Genomic DNA, 10548 nt, shown 5'->3' on the forward strand with positions numbered 1-10548 from the left:
CACCTGTAGTCATAGACAGACATATACATCACACATGCATGCACACACACTCATAGACACACACCACAGACCCCCACCACCACACATGCACACAGACACACAGACATACACACACATACATACATACATACATACATACATACACACACACACACCACAGACAAAGTGGCATTCCCTGTATCCTAACATATTAGAAATAAGAAAAAAAATCAGTTATAGGATGAAGCAGCTTAGAGTTGGTTTGTTTAAGAAAATGTATTTTCTTATGAATTTCTGTCTTCTCACCAGCAAGTTTTGAGTTATGTTTTCTTGTAGATCTCACTGTTTTATCTCAGGGTCTAATTCACTTGCCTTCTCTAGACCAGAATCAAGCACTTTGGCCCTGCCTGGGCAGCATGAATGTCAGGCGACAGTATGGAGCAATCTCTGCCCTCAGCATCAACAACAACTGCTCAAGACTTCTTTGTGGCTTCGCTAAAGGACAGGTAATGTGACCCTGAAGTACAGTCTGAGTGTGTGTAGGAAAGTGTTTCAAAGAGCAAGATACATGTTACATGTTATGAAGTGATACATCTAGAGGTGACATGCCCATTAGTGCCAGCCTGAGGTCTCTCTTAGTCTGACTTTTGTCTTATTTAGATTTTTAAAATAGTGGTTACTGATTCTGCAGCTTTCATATTCTAATGGTGTTTTATCTTAGTAGACAGCTTTTATAAAATATATTCTCTTATGGTAGTAGTCCATAATTGTGGTGCTTTTATTTATTTTTTGATGAGTGTGTGTGTGTGTGTGTGTGTGTGTGTGTGTGTGTGTGTGTGTGTGTATCCTTGGGGTGTGCACACGTGTAGAATCTGAAGAACAACTTCAGTCATGCTAGACTAGTGAGCCCCAGGGATCTTGTCTCTACTTCCCAAAGCTGGAATCACAAGCCCATATGCCACAGCACCTAGCCCCTTTTTTTCTTAAAGATTTATTTTTTCTATCTATCTATCTATCTATCTATCTATCTATCTATCTATCTATCTATCTATCTATTGTAGCTAGAGTTTTCCTGCCGGGCCCACAGTCAGGACAAATCTCTGTCACCCACCAGTCCCACAGCCGCTCAGACCCAACCAAGTAAACACAGAGACTTATATTGCTTACAAACTGTATGGCCATGGCAAGCTTCTTGCTAACTGTTAAATTAATCCATTTCTATAAATATATACCTTGCCATGTGGCTCGTGGCTTACCGGCATCTTCACATGATGCTTGTCATGGCGGCGGCTGGCAGTGTCTCCTTCCGTCTTCCTGTTCTCTCAATTCTCCTCTCTGTTAGTCCTGCCTATACTTCCTGCCAGACCACTGGCCAATCAGTGTTTTATTTATTGACCAATCAGAGCATTTGACATACAGACAATCCCACAGCAATCTATCTATCTAATTTATTTTAAAAAAGTTTTTTTTTCATTTTATATAGCAATCCCAGTTACCCCTCCCTCTCCTCAATCTATTTATTTTTTGTTTTGTTTTTCAAGACAGTTTCTTTGTGTAGCCCTGGCTGTCTGGCTATCCTGAAACTCACTCTGTAGACCAGACTGGCCTTGAACTCACAGAGATCTGCTTGCTTTTGCCTCCCTAGTGCTGAGATTAAAGGCATGTGCCACCACCTCCCAGTGATTTATTTTATTTTAAATTCTGTGTGTGTGTTTCTATATGGATATGTGCACACAAGCACAGGTGCCAGCTGAGAATGGAGGCATTGGATCTCCTAGGAGTTGGAGTTACAGGCCATTGTGAGCTTCCTGTGTGGGTGCGGGGCCTCTGGTAGGAGAAGTAGTGTTCTTCACTGCCAAGCCTTCTCTTTTGCTCCAACACTTGGCATTTTTAAAGTTCTAGGGATTGAACTCAGGCTCTTGTGCTTATGAAGCAAGCATTTTACCAACTGAGCCATCTCCTCTAACCCCCTGTGGCCCCCTTCTAAATACACCGTTCATATTGCTGTGTTTCTGAACAATTGTTTTGACATTTCCATCTTTGTGGTGATAGGTCATGGTTTTTCTCATTCTCGGATCTTTGCACCACAGCTGGTTTGCTATGATACCTTTTGTATGAATTTTTAGTCAGTGCTCAACAGATTGACTTATCAGAAATGACAAAATATAAGTGTTAAGTGGGCCAGGCAGAAGGAGGGCAGGGAAAATTGAAATGTAAATAAAGGTCCAGTGCTCTAATGGAGTTACAGCTTGTAACTGTGTTTTAACTTGATGGCTTTCTTCCTGCAACGTTTATAGACAAGGAATAGGTTATTTCAGCCAAAAGGCAGATACTTAAGTCCAAAAAAGCAATCCATGTGTTTTTAAAGCCTTTGCCTGTCTTACAGATCACCATGTGGGATTTGGCCAGTGGGAAACTTCTCAGGTCAATATCAGATGCTCATCCTCCAGGGACAGCCATCTTGCACATCAAGGTGACAGCTTCTCCTCCTCATGTTAACTGTCTTTGTTACCATGCCTCTGCACCACATTAAATATTCTGATAACCAGACACCCCCTACATTTATTTAACACGAAGTTGAATATTAGTTGATAACTCCAACAAGATACTTTCTCAGGTTAAAAACCAGAGATGGGCCAGAAGGTAATCAGCTTCAGGTTATACTGAAGTCTAGCAGCAAAAGGGATGACTTGATCTGATCCCATAGTAGGGGTTTGGCAACCAAGAAGCAATACCCTGCTAAAAACTCATATGGAGATTTTAAACACTCTCTTCACCTTGTTCAGTTGGCCAAGATTTTATTGCCTAGGGGTGTACGGCTGCCCATTGTTGGAAAGTGCTTGAGGCTTCAGGCACCAACTGTGGAAGAGCCAGGGCTTGGATTATAGTTAGAAGTGAATCATTTGGTTTATTTTCTCTGAGGCCTCTAAAGGAAAAGCATTAAGGTCGCCATGTTGGTTTTTTTTTTTTTTTTTTTTTTTTTCTTTTTTTTTTTTTTTTACTCTCAGGCCTGAAAAACATAAAACTGACTGAGGTAACAGGCTTCATTTATAGTACATGTGAAGCCTGCCTTTTCATGCTGGCAAGCTCGTGTAGATGTAACAACAGTCTTATTAACTAAGAAACACAGAGCCAAATTCAGAGTTAAAAGCCCAAGAGGTCAGAGCAGTAGCTAAGAGCTGAGACTTAAAACTGCCTTCTTACCCTTCCTGCCGCTGCTGTCCTTCCCCTCAGAAAGAGGCCTACTTCCTGTGTGTCTGTCTTTTTATTGACTTTCTGTTCTGCCTTCTTATTGGTTTTAAACCCAACCACATGACCTCCTCGTCACTGCCTGTCTATACAGACCTCCAGGTCTCTATGGTTGGTATTGAGATTAAAGGTATGTGTCTCCATGCTGGCTGTATCCTTGAACACACAGAGATCTGCCTGTCATGTGATCGGGATTAAAGGTGTATGCCACCACTGCCCAGCTTCTGCTATGGCTTGCTATTAGCTCTGACCCCCAGGAAACTTTATTTATTAACATACAAATAAAATAACATTTCAGTACAAATAAAATATCACCATAAGCCCATATTCAGAAGCATAAAAGGTAAAGGACTATATCAATGGGATTCTAAAACCAGCTGTTCTAGACTTAATCATGTGCATACTTGATTGCTTAGCTATGTGGCTCTCTTATCCACACACATGCTTTTTAAAACCCATAGCATCTGGAGTTTATATATCAGCATTGAAGCATTTAGGAATGATGAAATCAGCCAAGACAAGTTAGTCTTTCCTCTCTCAGTGCATGAAGCTGATTTATCTCGACTCTTTTTCTACAGCATGTGCCAACCTCTAATGTGATTGTTGTCTGCACATGTTTTATCTCTCTTAATAGATTAAGATCTTTGAAATCAGAATCTATCTGTCATTTATTTTTGTGTTTTGCCCATAGTAACTGCTCAATAAATGTTTGCTTGAAGTAATAACTAGTCTCTTTATAGGGGAAAAAAGAAGAAATTATTGGGTGGGACAATAAGAAACAGAAGAATTAAAGGCAGAGAAAAAAGAGAAGGCTGAAGCTGAGATGAAGGTGCAGCTCCAGGAGCTGTGTTGTTTGGGAATGATTTGAATGTGGGGTTTACAGACCCTTGCAGGAGAGAAAGGGAGATATATGCAGCAGTGTTACTGGAGTCCTGGACTAACATCTACTTGCCTTTGAGTAACTAACTCATCATTCTCCAGACAGTCTGATATTATCAACAGCAGACCAGGATTGGATCCTGTGTACTAGTATATGTGTATGATTCTACAAATGTTTGTACCAGTTTTAAAAAGTACATACACAAAAAGGAGAGATGAAACAGAAATGTGAGTTCTGTCTTCTCCTGCACGAGACCAGACATCACATGTGCTTCCCCTCATGGCAGATGCTCATCTAGGCCTTGAGAGAAAGGTTGGGTATGTCTTTGTTAAATGTGTGTGAGGTGGGTTGAGGGAGTGTTGTATAGTCGCCTCTTGTATCTCAGTTCTCTCTGAGTAAAAGTGTCTCATTCAGAAGGATTCACTAACTTTCAGGCTTTCTAAGGCAAGTCCCTGTAAATGTTATAAATTCTACCATTTGCTTTTGCATCCAGTAGCATTTACCATAGCACACCTGAACATAAGGCTGCATCATTGTGAAAGCCGTTGCTTTGAGTTTTCCAAGTTACAATCATTCAAATACATTCTTTTTGTTTGTTTGTTTGTTTGTTTGTTTGTTTGTTTGTTTTTTGAGACAGGGTTTCTCTGTGTAGTTTTGCGCCTTTCCTGGAACTTGCTTTGGAGACCAGGCTGGCCTCGAACTCACAGAGATCCGCCTGCCTCTGCCTCCCAAGTGCTGGGACTAAAGGCGTGTGCCACCACCGCCTGGCTCAAATACATTCTTAAAAATGGTCAGGGAGTACGGGGCAGTGGTAGTGCATGCCTTTAGTACCAGCACTCAGGAGGCAGAGGCAGGCAGATCCACATGAGTTCAATACCAGCCTGGTCTATAAACTGAGTTCTAGACAGCCAGAGCTGCACAGAGAAACCCTGTCTTGAAAAACAAAACAAAAAAGTCAGGGAGATACCCATTTAGGAAGAGTCACTTACTCAAACAAGTTTATTTCTCAAAGATCCCAAGAATCTTACTAAAAAGTCATCAACTTCAGTGTATCCAGGTGGTATTATAACTTAATACCAAGTTATAAAACCTTAATGTAATAACCAAGCCAGGAAATCAGGACTTTTGTCAACTGAAGTTAGTTTTTACTTTTATCCTGATGAAAGGTTGTTTTACTTTAAAAAAAAAAAACATTATTTATTGTGTGTGTATGTTGTGGGGAAGGGCATATGTTATCCAGAGCTGGTGGAGCTCAGAAGACAACTTGTGGGAGTCGGTTCTCTACTTCACTGTGTGGGGGCTGAGAGGCTAAGGGCACTTGCTGTCCTTGCAGAGGAACCATGTTCGATTCCCAGCACCCACGTCAGGCAGGTTACAACCACCTGTAACTCTATTTCACTGTGTGAGTCCCAGGGGTAGAATGCATGTCTTCAGGCATAGTGACAGATGCCTTTGCCTCTGAGACATCTCATCACCCTGCTTGCTTTTTGAAGGCCTCAGTTGTTTTGAAGAGACTGAGCTAATATTATTGGAAGTAAGGACAATTTTGTACTTTTAAAGAGATGAACCAAATGTGAGTTATTTTATGTGCTAAGTGTGTATTTTTTTTCAGAATTTATATTTTTGTCCCCATGATCTATTTTTAAACACTTGTTTGGTTGTTTAATATTTATAAGAAAATAAACTCCTTCTTTGTTTAGATTACAGACGACCCAACTCTTATGATCTGCAAAGACAGTAGTGGCTCCGTGTTTGAACTAACATTTAAGTAAGAAACTGATGGACACTTGTTGGAAAATGGAAAGATTAGTTGTTTAATGGTTGGAAATTGAACATGGAGAGGCCTGGAAAGTCCGGTGTTTGCAAATAGGTTCTGGCTGTGTTATAGTTACCTGGGGAGCTTACAAGACACGTGGGAGTCTAGGCCTGGTCTCCATGATTTTATCTCAGTTCTGAATTGGTATTCTAGACTTGGACTCCCCGGGAGACTCTTCCATGCTCCCAGGTTAGAAACTATTCTGCGTGGTTCACTAATTTTAGTTTGGGCTCCAAGCTCACTGGGTAATGGCAGGTACAAAAAAAGGGGGTTCTTGCCTTCAAATTGTCCTGTTTTACTTGTTAAATAGGAGTAAAAATTGTCTAATTACCTGGAAGAGTATTTGTGAAGCTGAGGTTTAAAAGTGTAGAACACAAAATACAATGTGTATTTTGTTTCCATAAATTCTCAAGGTTAATGTCTGTATTTGTTTCTTAGGTTTTTCATAGCTTCTTAGATACTAGGCACAAAGTAACTGCTGAAACAACATGAGTTATTTACCCAGATAGTGTTTACTGAACATCGCCTGTGTGCAAATATTTGTCTAGATACCAGAGTTAGAGTTATGACCTGATCAGAGTCTGAATAGTTGGAGTGAGCATCGGGAGACAGGTACAAGCCAAAAAATAAATGCCATAATTGGGTAGGTTTGAGTGGTGTGAGGAGACAGACCGTTGTGCTGGCTTGCACTTGACCATAAGTCAAGAAGTCTTCGGTAGAAGGTGATATTTGAGAAGAAAAAGCTGTGTTATCAGAGTCAGCAAATGAAAAATCTAGTGGAAGTGGGCAGTCACCCCAACACAAGACACACGTGGGGATGTGAAGGAGCCAGTGTGGCTAGAGTATGACTGCCAGGGTGACAGTGGCAGGAGAAGAGTGAAGGTAAGAGCCAGATCCTACAGAATTGAGACCTGGGTAAAGAGTTTGGGTTTCATTTTCATACAGAGGAGTCAATGGAGTGTTGTTACTAGAAGAGTGGCAGGTGTGACTGACTGTGCAGTGAAGAGAAGCTGTCCCGTGGAACGTGTAGCTAGGAGTGGCTGGCTGGTCAGTCGGGCTGGAGAGAACAGTGTCTTGGGTGTCACTGGATTGATTGTGAATGTCTTATGTTTTCAAGAGAGTGATGGGAGTGAGGACGTGTGAATCAAGGTGTCTATTCAATGGCTCCAAGGGTGAAGTTTGCTGCATTGAGCCCCTGCATTCTAAGCCCGAGATGAAAAATCACTCCATCACACAGTTTTCACTGTTGGCCATGACGTCTTTAACAAAGGTAGGCACCTTTAGAAGACAGAACTCTTAACTTTTAGAGACTTGGAACAGTTTGAGAATTGCAAGGTAAATATTGAAAATAATATATATTTTCTCCTATAGATACTGGTCATTGGGTTGAAACCATCCCTGAAAGTATGGATGACCTTCCTTATGGACAAAAGAAAGGACAAGCCTGGAGGATGGAGGGAGTGATCTGTAGGGTGATTCTATGCAGTTGTCCAAACATATAGCTATAGAAATGGAAGTGAGCTCCCAAGGGCACTGGCTTAAGAAAACCAAGCAGGATAAAGTGGCATTTAGGAGTCATGTTAGGTTGTACTTTGGTGTCTTTATTTTAGTCTTAAGCCTTTCTTTCATGAATAGCGTATTCAGCTTGTTTCTAACCTTGTTCAACAGTCTCTGTATATTGCTGTCTTGATTCTTTGTAGTTACACCCACTCTCAGGCATGCATTTTCTTAGTTTCATTCACTGCTCTTTTGAGGTCAGTAAAATGTCCTCATTGGATGTAACACTGATAGGCAAGCTGGTGTATTGAATGCAGCCTTGCCACAGTGTCCAAGAACACTGAGTGACAGCTGGTTTGTGTGATGGCTGAGCTGAGTGAGGGCTATGCTAAGGCAGGGTTATGCTCATTGTCTGCTTCTTTGACACCATAAGTGAGTATACCCCACTATAAAGCCAAAATGATTAGCACTATTTGTGCTTTCCATGGGTTCTGTCTCTGATATATGTCACTTTAGAAGTTGTTATTTGTCAGGAAGTACAGATGATTTTATGGGTTTTGCATCTGTGGATTTAACCAGCCACAGACCATTATCAGAAAAGTTTAGGTCCATACTGAACATGGACAGACATGTTTCTTTGTCATTATTTTCTAAATGATGCAGTGTAGCCATCTGTGTACATAGCATTTATATTGAATTATAAAGTATTCTAGAAATTATTTAAAGTACATGGGACAATGTACATAGGTTATATGTAAATACTTTGCCACTATATATAAGGGGTAAGCCTGAAATACATTCTCTATGTACATCCCCTTCCCCTTTCCTTTTGTTCTTGATATTGTTTGTAAGAGAGTTGGGGCCTTCTTTGGAAGGACATTGATTAGATGCTGTTGTCTTAGTCACTGTTATATTGTTGTGAAGAGACACCCAGACGAAGGCAACTTATAAAAGAAAGCATTTAATTGATGGCTTGCTTACAGTTTCAGAGAGTGAGTCCATGACCACCATGGTGGGAAGTGTGGCTGAAGATAGGCAGGTATAATGCTGAAGCAATAGCTGAGAGCTTTATATCTGATCCCCAAGATTGAAGCAGAGAGAGAGAGAGAGACAGAGACAGAGACAGAGACAGAGAGAGAGAGAGAGAGACAGAGAGAGACACACAGAGAGACAGAGACAGAGAGAGACAGATACAGAGAGAGACAGAGACAGAAACTGGGTCTAGCATGGACTTTTGAGACCTCTAAGCCCTCCTCCAGTGACACACCTCCTCCAACAAGGCCACACTTCCTAATCCTTCCCAAACAGTTCCACCAAGTGGAGACCAAACATTCAAGTATGTGGACCTGGGGTGGGGGGTTAGTTCTCATCTGAACAACACAGCCATGGAGAGGGAAGACACAGAGCCATAGCTAGATAGCTGCAGCCCAGACACGGAGGGAGATGGCCCTTGTTTCCTTGTTGGTGTCCTGTTGTATCTTGGCACTAGGAGAAGTAGGACTGTCCTTCCAGATGGCAGACAGGTAGAGATTATCAGTAACATTTCTCAGGTTAGCTTAATTGACTCACTGAGGTTTTGATCATGATGTTTGCATCTTTTTTGAATGTTTTACTGATGTTTTCATTCATGAACATTTTCAAACACACGTTTAAAGAATTTTAATGAAAGACTAGCGTTCTTGCCATTTAAATCCTTTTACCATTTTACTGTATTTCCTTTTTCATATATCTGTGCATCTGTCCATCCTTCTACCCACCAAGATATTGTAGTTTTTTAATGGGTTTCAGAGAAAAATGCAGAAACAAGCACCTTCTGCTTTGGGCATTCAGCATGTATATAATTAGCTAGAGTTTCATATTTGTTTAGGTTTTGTTGGTCTAAATTCATATATGATAAATATACAAATCTTAAGTGTACATTTGTTGAAGTTGGGCAAATGTGTGTGTTTCTCTAACCCAAACCCTGATGAAGATGGCAAACATGACCATCAACCCAGACACTTCCAGTGATCCTTCCCACCCAGTTCCTGCTCCTTGGAAGCCGTGTGGGAAGTCGGGGAAGGTCTTAGCAGAGCGGGTGCTGTTTCTTCAACAGATTCTTACTTTGTCCTTTACTTGTCAACTGTGATGAGTATTTTCCCTTCTCTTCTTTGACTTAGATGGATCCGTCCAGTGTGCCATTGCTGGCCTGGCACTTCGTGGCAGTGAATAACCATGTGAATCCTATGCTTGCCTTCTGTAGAGGAGATGTGGTTCATTTTCTCTTGGTAAGCCACAATCTGTGGTGGGGCTGCAGTAAAGCTTCAAGTATATATATATATATATATATATATATATATATATATATATATATATATATATTTCCCCCAGATTTCACTGGTAATTTAATGTTGTGTCAAAAAAAAAAAGCTACGTCACTGTCATAAGTCTTTGGAGAGAGTGTGTGCAAAGGCTACTTAATTTCTATTTGAGGCTTTCATGTTAAAAATGGAGAAAAACTTCACCTCTCTTGGTTCCTTAATCGTCATGGTTTATTTCTTTGGTTCCTTATGTTTCAGCTAACAAATAATTAATGGTTTGTCTGTATGTGTGAACGGCATATGTGTGATTGTGAACATATCTGTAGTAATGCAGTCTGTACATGTCTGTGTATTTATTTGTTAGAGAGCAAGGACCGTTTGCACAGAAGCCAAATGAAGGAAGTATAAAATATTCTTTCACACACCTTATGCACTGTTTGAATAGAAAAGCCAGAGTTACTGCTGCAGAGGACAGTTAAGGTGCTGAACCATTTGATGAGACTTTAAAGTTTTTAATAAGAGCGCATAGAGTGTTTAGAGAGGTCTGTGAATTGGAGGGGAAGGCAGTGAACTTCAGTCACAGAGCTAGGCATGTGTCTGTGTAGTCTCCAGACAGCGGGTGTCTTGCCCAGTGAAGCCAGCCAGGAGCCTCTCAGTGCCTTCCTCCTTCTTATGTGCTCTGTCACAGTGTCCTGTCGACTCTCCCCCATATTGTCTTCCTTTCTTCCTTTTGACCCCATCATGGTTGATCACTTCCCCAGTGTGAACCGCATATGTGTTTGTCTTACACTCCCCAGTGGCTTCCCAGCTGGTCTCTTTACTCATGC

The sequence above is a fragment of the Peromyscus eremicus genome, unplaced genomic scaffold (genome assembly GCF_949786415.1).
Source record: "Peromyscus eremicus unplaced genomic scaffold, PerEre_H2_v1 PerEre#2#chr23_unloc_1, whole genome shotgun sequence".
NCBI classification, from domain to species: Eukaryota; Metazoa; Chordata; class Mammalia; order Rodentia; family Cricetidae; genus Peromyscus; species Peromyscus eremicus.